This window comes from Panthera leo, chromosome A1 (assembly GCF_018350215.1).
Source record: "Panthera leo isolate Ple1 chromosome A1, P.leo_Ple1_pat1.1, whole genome shotgun sequence".
Taxonomy (NCBI): Eukaryota; Metazoa; Chordata; class Mammalia; order Carnivora; family Felidae; genus Panthera; species Panthera leo.
The window spans coordinates 53,850,279-53,870,206 of record NC_056679.1 but is presented as its reverse complement, the minus strand read 5'-3'; positions in this window follow the sequence as shown (position 1 = coordinate 53,870,206).

The window sequence follows — 19,928 nt, the reverse complement described above, 5'->3', positions numbered from 1 at the left end:
ATTTCCAACAGGGTCCAGGTAATGGTGATACCGCTAGTGCAGGGACCATGCTTTGCAAACCACTTGCATGAATTTACCTGCTTGTTCCCATTGCATGGTATCTGTGAATCACTCCTATGAATGCCCAGCAACATCTCACTTCAAGTAAACTTCCCCCTCTCCTAGTTTTTCTTTTTCATTCCCATTCCCCACCAACCATTGACAGTATTAATGTTCTTTGTCTATGACCATTAGATACTCTTTATAATTATTTTTAACCAAAGCTCCAAAACCAGAATGTTATATAGGATTTGTTTATATGTCCATTGTTTTTCCCAGTCTCTAAATTGCCTCGAGGGCAAAAACATGCTCTATTCATTTGAGTATTGCCGGCTTTGAACAAAATGCCTGGCACATAATAGGAGCATAATAAATGTTTTGTTGAAGACAAATAGCCCATGAGCCAAAAATACCTGTCTAACACCTAGTATTGGGCCTATTTCTCTGAAAAAGATTAACTTGAATCAATGAGGATGTGAACCTCGTCAACACTTACCAGGACATTTCGGCTCTTTTAGCAAACGTAAACAGTGTTTACTTGGTAAGAAGAAGCGCGTGTTTTTATAGCCTATTCTTGCTAACATTTTTTCACACCTCTGCTCCTTAGTCTGACCAGTTTCCTCTCTATCAGCCTACACATGCTAAGCTCACTACCCACACACCCCCAGCACTTACTGCACTGTGATAAAAACATACCCAATTTTCAAAACAGAGGTTTCTTACTTTTTAAACAATATTAAAATAGAAAAGATCAACCTGAAGCTTGGCCCCTTTCAGATCTGCAGTCCAAGTAAGTAAACAGGATGAAAACTACAACAGAAACGTTTGAATTAGCCCCAGTGCTTCCCAACATCTCTAGAGTATGTCTACTTAATAAGGTAGAGACCAAGACTGTGCCTGTTATCCTTTAACCTCAGGGTCTGTTTATAATTTGCTATTCATTAAACAGCTAATTCTTTACCAGGAGGCCAAATGCTAGCTATCTTTGCCAAGATATGGTGTCCTAAGTCCTGCTGCTGCTTGTTCTGCCATTCCTTTAGGGACATGATTAAAAGTGAGCTCGAGGAACAAAAGCACTCATAAAAAAAAAAAAAAGAAGAAGAAGAACAGAAGAAGCAGGAGATGAAGAAGAAGGAGAAGGAGAGAAGAAGAAGAAGAAGAAGAAGAAGCAGCAGTGGAGGAGGAGGAGGAGGAGGAGGAGGAGGAGGAGGAGGAGGAAGAGGAAGAAAAAGAAGGAGGAGAAGGTGAAGGAGAAGGAGAAGGAGAAGGAGAAGGAGAAGGAAACTGTGACACTAAGTGTGCCAAGGTCTAGTGAAAGCTCTGGAAACAACCTTTACTAAAACAGAGTCTTGGTCATTGGGTCCCAAAGGCCTATGGGGGAAGATTGCTTTGATTTTTTGCTTGTAGTTTTTTTGTTTTGTTTTGTTTTGTTTTGTTTTGTTTTGTTTTTTGTTTTGTTTTGTTTTGGTGGGGGGAGGGATTGTTATCATCATCATCTTTATCATCATCATTAATATTATTGGGGCAGGGCAGATGAAAGGCCAGAACTGGCTGGAGGAAAATGCTGGGATCTTTTACTCCAGAATACAAGAAAATCAGAAAAATGTCAGAAATGAAAAAGTGCCTGAAATGAAATGCTAAGAAAACCAACCAACACAAAAACCTGTTAGCACAGTGCTCTAGTTTTAAGGACAAGAATTAAAGAAGACTCCCCTTCTTTTTAAATGTAAGGAGAGAACATGAGTTTGCCTACTTAATGCGACTGTTTTGAAACTCTGCCTATTAAAGTTTCCTAGAAGAGTTATACGTTCATTAATCTCTTAGTATTTTACCATCTTCTTAATGAATCATATCTCTAAATCCCCAGGCATGTTCACCTAATCCCAACAATTCCCCCATCCGTAGCTTCAGTCACTTGACCAATATTTTCTGTATGAGTACTGTGTTTAAAACTCTACACTGATTAAAGAAACACACTCGCATACACACACACAAAATGGATTCAATCTCTGTCCTCACATAGCTTTTAGGCTCCAGAAAACCTGATTTTAAAAAAACATTTTAAAAACATGGAGCACCTAGATGGCTCGGTTGGTTAAACATCAGACTCTTGATCTCGGCTCATGGGGTTCATGAGTTTAAGCCCTGCATAAGGCTCCATGCTGACAGCACAGAGCCTGCTTGGGATTCTCTCTCTCCCTCTCTCTCTGCCCCTTCCCCACTCAACGCGTGCGTGCTCTTTCTCTCCCTAAAAATAAATATTTATAAAAAACATTTCAAAAATAAATAAAATAAAAATTTTTAAAAACATTTTTAAAGATTAGAGCATCTATATCATAAAGAGTTTCAGAATCAAGGTAAAAACAGACAACAGAGACTAAGCGAGTCTCTAAATTATGGCCTCTGGATACTGAGAAAATAGCAGAGATGCAGAAAGACAGTTCCTGTGTCATAAGTAAATACTGCTTCACAAGGAAGCATTCCTGATTCATCATCCTCACCCCCATACAATCTCCTTTGAAAGGAAGTTACTAACATTAGTAAAGCCAGTAGGAACAAAAACTTAAACCTTACTACTTTAGAGTCATAAAGAAACTTATGGGGAGTATATTGACCTATGTTTCTTTGTTTTTATAATATGAATCAGGAGATAAAATTGGAGAATTATTGCTAAGAAATTTTTAAGAATATGGCATTTATACTTCATTGTGTTGTAGAAAACAGGAATAATTTCCCCCGTCCCATAAAACAATTACTATCCCCTTTTTAAGCGTAAGTTTCATCAACACAAAGTATCATCACTGATTGTGAATCTCAATCACAAAACGTGTTGCTATAGAAGCAGTTGTCTGCTCATCAGAAACTATCTGCCATGTGGCTCTTGGTAGAGATATGTTCTTCTCTTAAACCATTTAATTCACTTCCATTCACCTCCGAAAATGGGTTCTGCAAATTTTGGTTTTATTTTCAGGGAATATATGCCTAACCTTGAATATCACACTATATACCTTGAGTCCAGAAAAAAAGTTTAATGTAACCAAAGCTTAGTATATTGTAACCTAGCACACCACACATTGGAATAGATCTTACTATACATAGCAAGTAGTCAAGGGTGGTATTATTGAAACGGAGCAAAATTTTCCCCTTGTTATTTTGGGATATTTCAAAAACGTGCCTCTGAGCTCTAGCATGGGGCTTGATTAATGCATGATTTCCTCTTTAAAATTAGAAACAGGATTGGAGAATGAAGCTTAATAATTTTCATTTGCTCCTCTTTTCCAAGCATTCTAATTAAGGCCTGGTTTCCAGACCTGATTAAGCAGCTCCTACATCTGACTGCAGTTTTTAGTTATCCCTGCAAGGCAGGAACTCAAGCCTATTTTGAGTGAATGGGAACAATCTGGGAAGGAACAGTGAGGTGGAATATGCCGCAAAGGCGGGCAGGGGAGGGGGTGGGGTGGCTGTTTGGTTTTGGTTTTGCTCTTGGAATTAGAGTTTCAATGTCCATTACAGAGTGCAACAATGCAATTCAACAGAGAATTTCAAAAACGTCATTTTAAGTAAAGCACCATTACTTTATGACTCTCAGAGCATTCTGTCAAGAATATCCTAGTTTCCTTTGAATTCCTTGAGTGCAATGATACAAGAGCAAGATGTACCTTGTGTTATATTTTATTTTAAGAAAATGCAAACGTTGTATGTGCTATCACTATTCAATGTCCTTAACCTCTTGGATTCACTGTAATCCTAAAATGAATTTGATGTATATTTTTTGATGGCTTTAGTGGAGGAAAAAGTTGAATAAAAAAAAAAAAAAGTAATTGTCAAGGCACCTGCCTGGCTCCGTTGGTATAGCATGTGACTCTTAATCTCAGGGCTGTAAACTCAAGCCCCAGGTTGGGTGTAGAGATTATTTAGAAGATGAAACCTTTGGGGCACCTGGGTGGCTCAGTCAGTTAAGTGTACAACTCTTGATTTCAGCTCCAGTCATGATCTCATCGTTTGTAAAATCAAACCTTGCATCGGGCTCTGCGATGACAGCACAGAGCCTGCTTGGGATTCTCTCTCTCTCTCTCTCTCTCTCTCTCTCTCTCTCTCAAAAAATAAATAAATAAATAAATAAATAAATAAATAAATAAATAAATAATAAACATTTTTAAAATAAAATCTTTAAAATAAAACCAGTAATTGTCTAACACAAATCCTCTCAGAACGATTTTTCTATTTGAAGATAATGGCCCTGAATTATTTCACAACATTAAATTTTGAAATATTGAAAAGTTGCACTATAATATAGCCAGTGGCCATTAAATGTTTCTAGCTAATATTTAGAAAATGGATATCTAAATTGTCCTTTGTACCAAAGAAGCAGAAGTCAAAACTTCCCATATGCAAACCATATAACCATGTATAAATAAAGTAGTCAATTTCTTAAGAGCTATATAGATGCCCTCCCCACCCTCATTTTTAAATGAATTTTTAGTTACCATGGCAATGCCAGGCCATGAGTAGGGTCTGAACCTGAGAAACAGAGAGCTAGATTTTGGTTCATATATTCTCTCTCTCTGGCTCACCACTGCACTCCTATCCTCTGTATTCTACATCTCCACCTCCTAACTCAAAGAATACTTCCTTGTTTCCTCTTCCCGTGGTAATGTGAACTCACCCCAGCCAGTCACTTAAATTACTAGTCAGAGGGTTTGACAGAGTCCCTTCCTTGCCATCCCCATTGCCAAAAGGCCATATCAGACCAATATCGTCTGCTTCAGGTTTGGGTTCTATCACCCTACTTGTTCTCAGTTCTTCCACTCTCTCTTTCCATGCCCACCTGCCAATTGGGGTCATATTGCTCTTCCTTAAACACCACTTTATTTACTTTATTGTTCAGTTAAAAAAAATCTTAGACATATCAAGATCAATCTTCAGGGATCTTTAAATCCTACATACCTGGCTGCCTCTGACCCTCCCTTCCAGAAAAGCACTTACCACTAATGTTTGCTTATCCAAATCCTAGGAACAATTTGACTCACTGGTGGATCTTACCAATGTCAATACAAGAGGTTCTGAAGTGGAGCCTGAGATTTTCCTGTGATATCATTGCTGGTGGTACAGACTACATTTTGAAAAACAAAGATTTAGATGACTGTTCTCTTTTGTCAGGGAAGTACTGTTCTCTGGCAAGGGCTTATTTGAAGGATCAGAAAAGAGAACTATATACAATAAAATATCTCATATTTCACTGAATCAAGTTAAAGACTGGGCCAACTTTAAGTTCTCTTCAAAAGTTATTTAGTAGTGCATGATTGATTGATAACTGTGTACATATATGCCATAAAATTATCTATGTTCTATGGAAGGGAGAAAGGAGAGAAGGAAAGAGAGAAGGAAAGAAAGCCCAATGTACCAACTGAAACTGCTGGAACCATTGTCCAGTGTGTTTACAAACTACATAAAACTCCAATACTACCACAAATAACATGACCGAACTTTGTCTGAATACTGTACCTCTGTCCTGGACATCATGCATTTATTTGCTTTTGCTCAGTCACTGCCCTCACACCAGCAGTGATCCATGAGCTGGATGCTCTTCATTTGTTCCACTACCTGGAGTCCAACACCCTTTAGTAACTGGTACTTCTTGCTTCTTTAAATCTCTGCATCATGGGGAAAACTAAAATAATGCACTTCAAAAAATCCTATAGGACTAGTGTTATAGAGTTATATACTTTTATTTAAAGCACTCTTTTGTTTTAAGAAGTCCACGGTTTCTATTTTGTTTCCTATGTGGGCTACTGACAGGGATCAGTAATCCAATAGAACAATCTTTGACTTAAGCAAAGGAACAGCTCTTAATTACACTGGCTAGAAAAGTGGTGGAGAGTAAAACTAAGCAAATCTGCATGTTGTTTCAAATACAAGATTATTGGGGTGCCTGGGTAGCTCAGCCAGTTAAGCATCCGACTTTGGCTTAGGTCATAATCTCATGGTTCATGAGTTTGAGCCCCACTTTGGGCTCCGTGATGACAGCTCAGAGCCTGGAGACTGCTTCGGATTCTGTGTCTCCCTCTCTCTCTCATCCCCTCCCCCACTCATGCTCGCTCTCTCTCAAAACTAAATAAACATTTATTTTTTTATTTTTTTAACGTTTATTTATTTTTGAGACAGAAAGAGACAGAGCATGAACGGGGGAGGGTCAGAGAGAGAGGGAGACACAGAATCCGAAGCAGGCTCCAGGCTCTCAGCTATCAGCACAGAACCTGATGCGGGGCTGGAACTCATGGACCGTGAGATCATGACCTGAGCCAAAGTGGGATGCTTAACCGACTGAGCCACCCAGGTGCCCCCAAAATAAATAAACATTTAAAACACTTTTTAAAAAACATACAAAAGTATTAAATATATAGCTTCAGTGTTTTTATTAAGTTCATATTCATGATAAAAGTTTGAATCCTCTGGATTCTGGGGCACCAAAGAAAGATTTTATCTTATGAAAGATGGATTCGGCATTTCAGTAGATCTACAAATCCAGTTCGATTTTTATATAATGGGAAATTATATAAATTTGATAAATATTTTCAAATAATGGGTACTAATTTTTTCCAAATGTACTATTGCAACCTTGAATAGACCAAAAAGTTGGAAGCACCATCTGTTAGTCTTGTAATAGATCCTCCTCAACCCCCAGCTAACTTGAATTCCATGTTACTTAATCTGTGAGTGAACATTCATTCAAGCAAGAGAATCAAACACCTTACCTGGGATTGACATATAACTTGGGGAGAGAAGTCCTCTTTCTACCAGGTTTGCTAATCTGTGAGAATATGAATCTGGGCTTTACGGCAGTCCGATAGTTCCTGCCACTTAGAAAGAGCATATGAATTCAAACAAATGTGTGTGTTTGTATGAGGCAGAGAATGGGGAAGCGAGAAAGGGAAGGGAAAATAACAGAATAGGTTGAGAGGTAAGAGGAGAGGAGAAGAGAAATTTGCCAGTACTGAGCTTTAGTCCCAACCAGTAAGGTCCTAATCCCTGAAACTTGTCTTTTGATCATGTAAACTACCCCCATCATCCTTTCCAAACTTAAAATACAATGAACTCCCTTATTTTGGTTAATCTAATTTGAATCAAAGATATATGATTGATACACCACATCATATACAACATGTTCAGTTCATTATTTTGGGTGTGGGTTGCTTGTTTATTCTGCTGCATTCCATTTGGGACTGCAGAACTGTGGGGGGGGGGGGAGCCTCCTCTCTAGTTATTCTCTAAAGGGTAATAAGTACCCAATTTTATAGGTATATTATCTTCCAGTTGAGAAAAATAAAACCGGAATATCTTCAAAACATATAAAAAAGAAATGATTTTTTTTTCAGTTTCTTTCTTTTATATTGGAACCCAAGGCCAAGAGAATAAAAGCTATCGTCCTTTTCCTCTTCCAGGCTCTCCAAGTGCAAATGAGGTTTTGCCTGTATGGGACCCACAGCAGTTTACAAGTCAGTACACTTGTTGCCAAGAAACACTCAAGGGTAAAATCCTACCCAAAGTTACATAGAGCCCAACAAATTTATCCTGAGGACAATCTGGGAAATATACTTGTCAATATTTCTGACTCTTCCTCATGAAAGTCATAAACTCAGAGTATACAAGGATTCCCCAAATTGCTACTCCTGAAATGCCTGCAAAATTGAAGACTACTTCCTTTTTTGAAGAAGGTGGTCTCACATAGAGTCTGGGAACAAAATCAGACTCCCCGAATAAATAGAAGAGAAGCAGTGGAGAGAAGTGGGGTCTTAAGCCCAAGAAATGGACTCCAACATTCAGCTACATCTAAGTATTGAAGCCCTTGTTGGAAAAGAAAGCCTCCTCTAATGAGAAAAGTTTGTTGTATTTTTAAAGCATAGTAGTTGATCCTAAAGCATGGCTCCAAAGTATGAATCAGTCTATCTCTAGCTCATCTTTCCCTGAGAAGCACGGCTTGATACGTTTAAAATATTATCTTCCCGTGCCATGGCTCTTTCTAGTGACACCACAGACCTGAGCCATTCTCAATAGATGGAGTCATGTCTGCCCTTCTGAATCCTCATTCTCCTTGAGAGAGAGCAGATCGTCACTGAATCAGTCAAGGAGAGAAAAGAGTTGAGGCAGTGGGATTTTTCCAGCACAGACGTCATGGTGTTTCTCCTCAGTAGCAGAGTCCACAGTCAGTACAGCCCCAGTGAATGCACCTCATTCTCCCCACAAGCCGGTTCTCTCCTCACCTCTCTCCACCAGTCTCCATCGTGCCACACGGCCACCTTCTCAGGCTGGCCACACTCCTGCCTTCTGGAGTTGTCCTCCCTTACTATGGTGAGAGGAGCTTTCTGAAACCCTTTGGGATTTTTTCCCTCAAAGGAAGGCACTAAAAGACAGTTCTAATGCTTCACAGAAGACTCTGTCCTCCGTCATGCTGCAAATTTATGCTTCAGTTTCAATTGAGAGAAAACAGCGCAGTATGATCCTTCTGTGTGTGGACCCTTTACCTCTGCCAATTAGTAGCTGTGTGTCCTTAATATCTCTATGCCTCAGTTTTCTCGAATGTAAATTGGAGAAGCATAATACCTCCAGCAAGGTGTTATGATGACAATTAAATTAATCCGTATATGTTGAGTTTAAACCCTGCCTGTCACATAGGAAGTGGCGTCTCAGTGTGCCTTGTCACTATCGCTTCCTGCAGTTTCCCGGTCACTGCTCTTTCTACTTTGCATTCGTCAGTCACTCCTTCTATACACACAAGCGGAAGTCAAAATCCTTTGCTTATCACTTCAGTAGGAATTTACTATTTAGCAGTTTAATGCCATTTGGGAATTTCTGTTTGTTACAAAAACAAAATAAAATAAATATTGACTTAGTTCAGAGCTTCATCTTATCACAGATTTCAGTCCAGAATTTAGAAGCAAACTTATAGTAGTTATTTTTAAGTTGATATGATTAGCATGATGTCAAAGCTAGCTTAATTTGTCTGAGTAAAATGAAGGAAGGAAAGAAATAAGCAAGGAGGAAGGGAGGGTTAAAGAGAAGAGCAAGGGAAAGAAGAAAGGGGGGAGGGGAGGGCTGGAGGGGGAGGGGTGGAACAGAGAGGGGAGGGAGGGAGAAAAACCACTCTTGGGAAAATCATGAAACTACATCAAAATTCACTGTAAAACAATCCCATTTCATATGCTATTAAACTCCATAGGAAATGACATTTGCTACAGTAAGAAAAACAGATGGTGGAAGGAGAGAGGAAAATAAAATTCTTTGAAAACTGAGAATTGAAATGCCACTGCTAACACTTTGGGTCCCTCTGACGCGTTCATATATCAAGTTATAGCCTCCAAGACAGTCACTTTCTTCATCATATGCATGCCTTCCAGCCTAAAATAGTCCCCCGGGGCTTCTAAAGTAAGACGTGTGTGGTGTTTGGGATGTGTGTTTGTGTGAGGTTGCTTGTGAGTTTGTGAGTGGGGCCAGGGCAGGGAACAGTGGGGGTCATTCAAACCCATGAGACAGGCAACCCTGACCCTGACCGGGACACTTTGCCAGCAGCAGAGTGATTCATCTTCCTCTCAGGCACAAGTACATCAAGCCCTCTGTTTTGCTCCTAGTTCCCATTTGTCCTCTTTAAACCAATGAGTCATAAGTTGGAAATATGTATGAAATAAGCAAGAAGAATATGTCACTGAGTTATTTCTGGTCGTTCAATATACACATCCTAGGACATCGTGCATTTGCAAGGCAAATTTTTTAAAACAAGAGGTTTATACAAAGGAAATAGAATCAGTGTTTTATAAGAAAAAAGAAAGTTAGGTGCAAGAAGGAATGGAGGCTGGTAAAACGATCAAGTTAGGTGAAGAGAATCAAATAGTTCTTCATGTGCTTCAAAGGATAATTTTCTTCAAAAGAAATGGCATAATTTCTTGGTCACTCAAATTAGCAGAGAAATATTCTTGCCAAAGTTTAGTGTCGGGAACCAAATGATATTTGGTCTGTTGTAAAGCTGTCGCACCTCTCCATGGCAAAAAAAAAGGGCTTGATATCTTAACGTAAACAGAATTCTTCTTTTAATGCCTTCCCAGTCAAATCTAATTACCTAGGAAATCAGAGGATTAAATAATTAAGGAGTTTAATCCTGAGAAAACAGAAGCCTGAAAACAGCCATATAGAATGCCTAGTCTAGTAATTACCAGTGCAGGACTTTTTCACTTATTCACCTGGTCAGCAGATACCTGTTGGACACCTTCCACATGCCAAGTTGTAAGTATCCCAGGCAGCAAGGACATAGCAGTACATAGGCTGACCTGTTTCCTCATGGACCGTTAAGTTTCACAGGTCAGGGCAGGTATTGGAGCACCTGAGTAGCTCAGTCAGTTAAGCGTCTGACTCTTGATTACAGATCAGGTCGTGATCTTACGGTTTGTGAGATCAAGCCCCACACCAGGCTCTGAGCTGACAGCACAAAGTCTGCTTGGGATTCTCTCTCTCCCTCTCTCTCTGCCCCTCCCATGCTCTATCTCTCTCTCTCTCTCTCTCTCAAAAAAATAAACTTGAAAAAAAAGACAGGTATTTAGCAAATCATAATAGGAATAATATTTGTGGCAGAGGTATGAAGAGCAGTCAAGGTGGAGCCTTACTTGTCTGGGTTTGGGGGTAAATATGTGATAGAGACATGAAGATTTGAAATTGAGCTGAGATCCAAGTTGTTGAAGGATGAGAAGGTGTTGGTGAGAACATTCCAAGCAAAGAGATTATCATTGCCAGTCCCTGTAGCTGGAAGGAGCGGGTTTCTGAGAAACTGAGAGAGGAGTGTTAAGGAGAACATGAAAAAGGAGAAAGAGGGGGCGGGGCATGAGGCTGGGGAAGGACAGAGGTCACACATGGAAAACCTGCCAGACCACGCTGAGAGCTGTGGACTCTTTCCAAAGAATAATTACAAGTTACTGGAAGCAGGGAAGTGACACGATCAGATGTACAGTTTTCAAGATAACTAGATTTATGGAAACAATTTGGTAGGGAGATAAGGAGGGAAAAGAGAAAAACGTTTAGGGGCTATTGTACACCAACATCTTGATCCAAGATGATGGTTGTGGAGATAGGAAATGTGGAAAGGTTGTGATAAACTGAGAAGGTTTTATCAGTAAGATTGTCTTCATGCCTGTGTAATACAGAGCTGGATGAGAGAGTTAAAAAGGAGTGAGAAGTAGTGTCTGTGAACCCTCCTCTGTGAATTCTAAAAAAGACTTCCCGTGCCCCTGCTTGGCTCTGTCAGAAGAGCACGTGACTCTTGATCTTGGGGTCGTGAGTTCGAGCCCCATGTTGGGTGTAGAGATTACTTACAAACAAACTTAGGAAAAAACATTTAAAAAAAAGACTTCCTCTCTATGTCCCATATATACTTATACACCTCTACTAATTTTCCTACTCTTTTGTTCCCTTTCCCCACTGTTTTATGTGAAGTGGTTAACTTCACAACGAATCCAAAGTTGAAGGAATCTCTGGTTGGGGTCATGGCAAAGCAAAGGGAGGAATGGATATTACTCAAAGAGTGTGGCCTGAGCTAGATGTAGTAACTGATAAGATTTGAGTTGTTTACATTTTGGAAGGTAGTGGGTGTATCCTCGGTTTTATATGGAATAGTTTATCATGTTACGTGCAAGCAATTTTCTTTTAGAAATGTACGTTTAGAAGGAAGTATGTGTTGATTTTAAGCAGCCAAAGGGTATATACTACTATAGACATGTCACTTTTTTGGCTGCCCAGCATCTGACCTTCGTCTGTACATTTAGGAAATTTTACATCTTATAGATCTTGATGGGAGGCATATCCTACTGTAGAAGCAGAAGATGCCAGAAACACAACCAACCCAGATGTTTTTGCCACTAGTGATGGGCACATTTACTATGCTGAGCCAATCAGATGCACCCACCATGTATTATAAATCAGAAATTAACAATGTAAAGAAGGAAGAGCTGAAAATATGATCTGATCCTAGTGGAAACATCAGTATCTGTTTTTCAGGGATGGCAGACCCAGGGGATCCCCGGGAGCAGTGTGGGTGGGATACACATCAAGGTATAGTTCTTAGCATTAGATGCAATTGTATTTTCTCCAGACCAGTTATATGATGTGTTTTAGGTTGTGGTTCTTACTGCATGAGATCAGAACCTCTTGGTTCAGCCTTCCCAGTGATTCTGAGACTCTCAATATCCTTTCATTCAATTTCTTTGCTCCATTTGTATCTGGCCTTTAAATTAAAACCCTTAGGGAATACAGTAATAACAACCCACTAATTGGAGAGTGAACACGCTTGAAGAACATTCTCCAAATGTGGATGGTTCATTTAGTGGTCCATTATGTATTTCAGATGATCCATTTATGTGACCTATGTCTTCATTCAGGAGTTTCAGTTTTTATTGTTTGCTATATTTTGCTACTTCCTTAAATTTATAAAAACATATCCTTTCCCCCCAAATACACATGTGCTGTCACAGGTGTTTTAGAAGAGGATGGGTAGAGATTTGACTTCAAACTCCAAGGCAAAAAGTGTGACTCTTTTAGCTGGCATCCCCCTGACATTCGTGCCAAGAGGCATGCTTGCACTCCCATTGCCAACATAGAGACTGGCCCCTTGCACCACCTGCCAGAAGCCAGAAGGCGCATGACTTCAGAAGGAATGCTAGCCAAAGGCAACACAGGAGCAGCGTTGAAGGGAGAAGATTTAATGTTACCACAAGCCAAAATGGAGATGACCAAAAGTACATGATTCCAGGCTCCAATTCCCACACACTCCTCAAGCGATTCTCTGTTGGTATAATAAAAAATCCACCAGGCAGCCCGACATGCTGCTCCACCAGCATCCTGCTTAGACGAGGCTAGCTTATAATCCTGCACGTTTTATCACAAAGGGGTCGGTGTCCCAGGGGCTCCTGCAACATGACCTTGCCTTGTTGATAATACTCATCCTCCTCTCCCTTCTTAGCAGGGCAGCCTCTGGACAGATTTGGCAAAGATCCATGACAAAATTCAGCTCTCTAATTAAAAAAAAAAAAAAAAAAAAAAAAAAAAAAAACAGCCTCTTATTCTTTGCAGCCAAATTTATTTCATTTTCTCCTGAACTAGAAAACTCCTGATATTCCATTAGTTTTTAGCTCCAATGTCTACTCAGAATCAGAGCCATTTGAAGACTCCGCTCTGATGTCACAGTTAAGGGCATTAGCAACGCTGAGGCTCAAGACAGCAACAGGAATGAATTGACATCAGAGACTGCTGGCTAAGTGGCGCCGCCCTTGCTAGAAGAAATATGTATAAGGGCACCTGGGTGGCTCAGTCACTTGAACTTCTGACTTCAGCTCAAGTCATGATCTCATGCTTCGTGGGGTCGAGCCCCGCATTGGGCTCTGCGCTGACAGTGTGGAGCTTGTTTGGGATTCTCTGTCTCCATCTTTCTCTGCTCTTACCCCATTCACGCTCACTCGCTCTCTCTCTCTCTCTCTCTGTATCTCAAAATAAATAAAACTTTGAAAATTAAAAAAAAAAAAACAGACATATGTACAAGAATAGGGGCTCCGACTTTTTAATTCCCTATCTAACTCTCTCATCCTAGGTGACTTCTGACTCTCTAGTCCCATGACTTCAACTATGATCTGACAATAACCAAATGTATACTTCTAGCATGGATTTCTCCCTTAAACTCCAGTATCATACCCACCTGCTTACTTAACATACACACTTCAATTCTAACAGGTAGGTGCAGCTTAAAATGCACAGAACCAAAACTTTATTTCCCCAACATCTTCCCCCAATCTATTTACCCTCTAGTCACCCCCACCTCATTTAATGGCAACTCCATTCTACCAGCTGCTCAGTACAAACATTTAGAGTTATCCTTGACTTCTTTCTTATTCTCAAGCTTTACATCCAAACCTTCAAGAAATCCTGTCAATTTTGTCATTGAAATGGATCCAGAATCTTTCCAGTACTCATCATTTCTCCCACCACCACCCTAGGGCAAATTGTCATCACTTCTCAAAGGACTGATTTCAATAAATTCTTAATTGGCCTTTATGATTCACTTTCCCCCCCACCAACTTTCCCTAAAATCATTCAGTCCTTCCTTAGCAAAGTTAAACTTCAAGACATGGGTTCTTGCTGATCAAAACTCTCTTGTGATTTTTCATCTCACTTGGAATAAAATTTGAAGTCTTTCTCATGGTTCACAAAGCTTTCCTTGCTATGGTCCTCACCTCCTTCACTCACTCCATACCCTACCATTCCCCTCTCTCTTTCTTCCCACTCGAGACACACTGGTCTTCTTGCTTCTTCTTGTACATGCTAGCCATCCTCCTACTTGAAGTTCTTTGTGTATTGCTGTTTCACCTTCCTGAAATATACACTTCCAAATTATAACCTGTAACTTCCCTTATTTTTTTCTGGACTTTTCCTGACCCCTGCATAAAACTGCCTCTCCATTGAGTAACTTTGTATAGCCTCATTGTGCTTTATTTTCATTCATTCATTTCATTCATCCATGTTTTGTTTTGTTTTGTTTTGTTTTTTGCTATGTCTTTATTTTCTCCTGCCTCCCACCAGATCCTACTTCATGGAAACAAATTCTGCTTATTTGGTTCACTGCTACATTCTAACACTTATGATAATGTCGATCCATAATAAACCTTTCCTCTATATTTATTGAATAAATAAAGAATGGAGATCTAAGGAGGGATCCATGAAGAACATTCATATTTGAGGATTTGGGGGATAATAATAAAAGAAGCTTGTGAAGAAAACTGAGTAGTCTCTCAAGAGGGGAAAAATAAACTGGAAGAGTTCAGTGGCCTCACTAAAACCACAGGAAGTGACTGTGTCCACCTGGAGGAAGAGGTTAACACTTTAAAATGCTACCAGTGAGATACTAGTGAAGTGTGAGAAGAATGAAGAGACACTATTAAAGAATCAGGTCAAGCAAGGAAAGCATTTCAAAAAGGAGACAATGATCAGCCATGTCAAACATTGTTCATAATTAAGTTAGATCAAATGCTTTTTTAATTGAGATCCTTGTAACTTCAAAAGAGCAGTTTTGGTAGGGCAGTAAAAATAAGAATCTGACTGCAGTGGTCATAATAAATTTCAAAGAAAAAGAGAAAAGAAATAATGCATACAGAAAATTTTCTGTAAAAAGAAACAAAAATGAAGGAGTTGGAGTAGGATATATGGTTTCTTGGGGCCTTTTTCTTTTTTTTTTTCCCTTGCAGATTTTACTACATCTTTGTATACAGGTGAGAATAATATTGTAGACAAAGAAAGTTAATTACACAGTTAAACAGAGAAAATAGGAGCAATCATATTTTGAGTATTGGATTCCATTTCCCCTTGTCTACGCAAAGACATCATTCTTGTCCTTGTTCTTGTCTGAAAACATACTTTTCCAATTCACTAAAAAAATTCAAAATAATCCCACCCAAACTTGCCATCTTGCTTTTTAGTCTATCTTTTCTCTTTTTACAGTATGTGAACGATTGTAAATCTTGTACACAATTAGATTATATCAATGTATAACCCAGTCTAGACACTAAGCATAGACTAAGCATGCTGATATTTTCAATTTAGAAGAAATTTTGAAAGAAATTTAATTTGGAAGAAATGCTGCTTATGACAAATTCATTGATTTCATGATCTGCTAAAAGGTCATGATTCAAAAATACCAATCCAGGGTCTGGCAATAAAAAGTGAGTGGTTGATGCAGGATGAAAGATGAAATCTTTGAAAATGAGATCAAAGATTTGAGAGACCAGGGTGATGGAAATACACTCAGTAGAGGCATATTGAAATCACCAAAAATTTGGCAGGATTGATGTTAACAAAGGAGTAGCAAGGAGCCAAGTGCTAAATCTGGAGGATTTGAGGTTATGTGGCCCAAATGTCTCTGGATGGCTGCCACAAAGAGGCAGGTGGGACAACAGAACTTATTTGTCTCAGCTTTGATGGAGTTGGGCATTCTCACTCTGTATACCATACCTGGGTGATCACATAGTTCCTACAACGTTAATTATCAATTTTACAACAATGGCTCCAAAAACACATTTCCAATGTTGCTCTGTCCTCTAAACCCCAGACCCACAGAGCCATCTACTTAAATGACATCTTCACTGACTCTCCCACAAGCCCCCAAATTAAATGCACTCCAAATTAAAGGAATCATTACTCCTTCCTCATTGTTTGAGAAGTAAATTTCAATGCCAATCTTAATTTCTTTATCTCTCTCATCCCACACATCTGTAAATCACAAATCCCTGTTGATGCTAGCCCTTACAAATCTCTTAGATCTGCCCATTTCTCTACACCTTTTTGTCACAACTTTACTTCAGGAGCCCATAATTTCTTGCAGGTGTCTCTGCAGCAACTTCCTTATGAGTACTGGTCTCCTCTCTTCCCCTGGTTTCCATGAGGAAGATTGATTAAAGAGGTCCATTTATTAGATATTTCTTTTTGTTACTATTATTCTTGCTACCCAATTTTTCAGTATTTCCCATATAAAAGAATTGCCCTAGTGTGTGAAGCTTGGGGACAGCAGGACTCACTTCCCACCACAGCAACCAAATGAGGACAGATATTTTTTTCCTCCCCACCATCCAGTACCTAAAGCATGGGCATGTAGTTTAGGGCTAGCTGTTCAATACTTGCACTCAGAACTTTGAATGTGGAGTGAATAATGTGAAAGGACAGTTAGTGGTGACATTCAAAAATAGCACTGTTCAGGGGCCAGAGTGTCATTAAGGCCAGAGGTAAGAAGGGTACGTTTTTCAGCAAGGCCAGTGCTAACAGTAACATTCTAAACAGATTGTTATAACACATCCCATTGGCTATGGCCCCAGATGACTAGACTCCATTGGTTTCCGCACATTTTCTGAATTTTGTTCTCCAAATATCCTGTTGATTCTATAAATATTCCCAAACCTTTATGAAATATTTTCTTCTACTTGAGCTAGCCAACATCATTTTCTATTGCTTACAATGAAAATTCTGACTGACAGACCAGTTAAGAAGTTCTTGCAATAATTTAAGATAAAAGAGGACAGTGGCCTGATCCAAAGTAAGGGTAAAGAATGACTGAATGTAGGGGAGAGTGTAGAAAAAGAGGAGTTAAAATTCATAGGAAGTTATTGGATATTGGGATAAAGAGAAGAAAGTGTCACTGAGGACCATTTTTAGCCCAGGGTAAATGAGGTATTGTCAGTATTTCCAAACACCACAAAGAATGGAGAAATAGTAATAATAAAGGAGTAGGGCAGATGGGAGAAGAGCAGATTTGTGATGGTGGGAGTAATTACCATTTTATAAAAGTTGAGTTTGAGACTCTAAGACACATTATGGGAGACATAGAGTAGACAGATGGATAGAAGTATGAATCTGTGGGAAAATGTCAAGGATAAAGATAGAGGATTGAAGTCATCAGGAACTGAAATCACGAGAGGAAATGAGATCACTCTGGAAGAGTTCACAGCATGAGAACAGTGGGTCGAGGATGGACATCTGGAGAATACCATAATTTAAGAGATGAGTTTAGGAAGACTAGAAAATAAATCACATCATTCTGGACCACAGCTCCTTTCTTGATGAGATGGTATGACGTTAATTACTCTCTCTAGTTTCCTTGGACATGTAGAGCCCCTTGAAAATATTTTCTTGTGTTTGGCAGCTCCTTCTCAGTGAGCAATGATTTCAAATAATTATTACCTGCCCCAAGTTTCTAACCCAAGATCCAAGCCTTACATTCTTTTCTGGCAACTTCAAACTGCAAAGTCTGAAGAATAACAAACCCCTCTACATTTTAAACAACTCTTTCAGAGGGCATATCTCTAAAAGTAACACAAAGAAGGGACCAGCTCTCTGCCACTAACACTCCCACATAGATCTTCAATATATGCAGAGGTTCTCCATTTTCCCCCAGGACCACCCTAAGTGCACAGGTTCTAAAGAACCATCCATCCAATTAGGTTCTACTTGACCAAAAAGGGATTCTACCAGCTCCTCCCTCAGCTTTTAAATTTATTTTTTCTCTTTGTTACTTACCTCATGTAAAACCAATATCACTGGTTAAAGATGCTGACTATGATATGATAACAAAAAAATTTCCTCCAGTTATGAAGCCCTCCTTTGTATCTTTCTCTTGGTTTCCAATGGCCTTCTAGGATTTAACTGATGCTGTAATACAGCCAGCTTTAATTAATGTACAGGGGATGGTAAGAAGGAAAATGAATCTATATTCAATTCTTCCCTCTTTACCTTGTCTTGACGTGGAGGAAGGATGAAGTAGGGGTTGTGTTCTATAGACCTGGGAGGGTTACTTTTATGTGTTCAATTGACTGGACTGAGAGATACTCAGATAGCAAGCAAAACATTATTTCTGGGTGTATCTGTGAAGGTGTTTCTAGAAGACATTAGTATTTGAATCAGTGGACTGAGTAAAGAAGATCACCACCACCACTGCAGATGGACCTCATCCAATCTGTTAAGGGCTTGAATAGAACAAAAAGAAGCAGAGGTGGGATAAATGTGGCTTCTTCAGGAGCTGGGATATCCATTTTCTCCTTCCATGGGACATCAGCACTCCTGGTTGTCAGGCTTGTGGACTCAGACTGTAAGTCATTGCCCCCCATCCCAGTTCTCAAGCGTTCAAGTTTGGACTGGGACTACCACTGGCTTTCCTGAGCCTCCAGCTTGCAGATGGCTAATTGTAGGACTTCTCAGCCTCCGTAAGTGTTTCACTGGCTCATGTGAGCCAATCCCCCTTAACAAACCTATTTCTATGTATCTGTATATATCCTCTTGCTTGTATTTTTCTGGAGAACGCTGATTAGTACAAGGACCAAGATATGACAGAGAATTCCTAACCAATGCCACAGGGAAGTAGAAAACCAGTGATAACCCAAGCATAAATTCATATGACTGTGCTGAAATTCAGTTAAAGCAAACACATATCAGACTATCGAGTTTGGACTACTCAGAATTAAAATCAAGTTTCAAGTCACAGAGGCAATAATTTATATTAGAAACAAGAAGATTGGAGGAGGTAGGGGTCCTGGGGATTGCCACAAAGCTAGGAAAATGTTAAATTTATATAAGGATGTATAGTAAGTTTTGACTTGCTTACAATTCAAAGGAATTGGAAAAAGAAAGCATCAATGAAACTCTGGAAAATAGGAGAACATAGAAGAGAAAGCAAGAGGAGTGAGCAGAAGCTGTTTGAAAATTATATAAAATACTGAAGTAATAAGAGGCACCTGGGTGACTTAGTCAGTTAAGTGTCCGACTCTTGATTTGAGCTCAGGTCATGATCTCATCATTCCTGGGATCAATCCCTGCACTGGGCTCTGCACTGACAGCATGGAGCTTGCTTGGGATTCTCTTTCTTCCTCTCTCTCTGCCCCTCCCCTGCTCTCTCTCTCTCTCTCTCTCTTTCTCTCTCTCAAAACTAATAAACTTAAAAACAAGTAATGAGAGAGGGGCTTCAAGAAGGTCAAGAAAGAAAAGAAGAGAAAAAAGCAAGTTTGTATCAACTGACACCAATGGAGAGGTACTGAATAAGTTAAGAACCGAAACGGGTCCGCTTATTTGACTATTTGCAAGCCACTTATGTCCTTATGTATGGTTGTTTCTGTACAACGATTAGGATGGAAAGCAGAAGCCAGGGGGCTGTCAAGTAAATGAGAGAAGAGGAATTGCAGAGATCAAGCAAACACTGCATTTTCAACAACTGGAATGATAAAAAGAAAAATAATGAAACGATAGCCAGGAGGATTCAGATGCAAAGGGAGATTTGTTTCTTTTCTTTCCAGAAAAAGATTTGAGGGGCGCCTGGGTGGCTCAGTCGG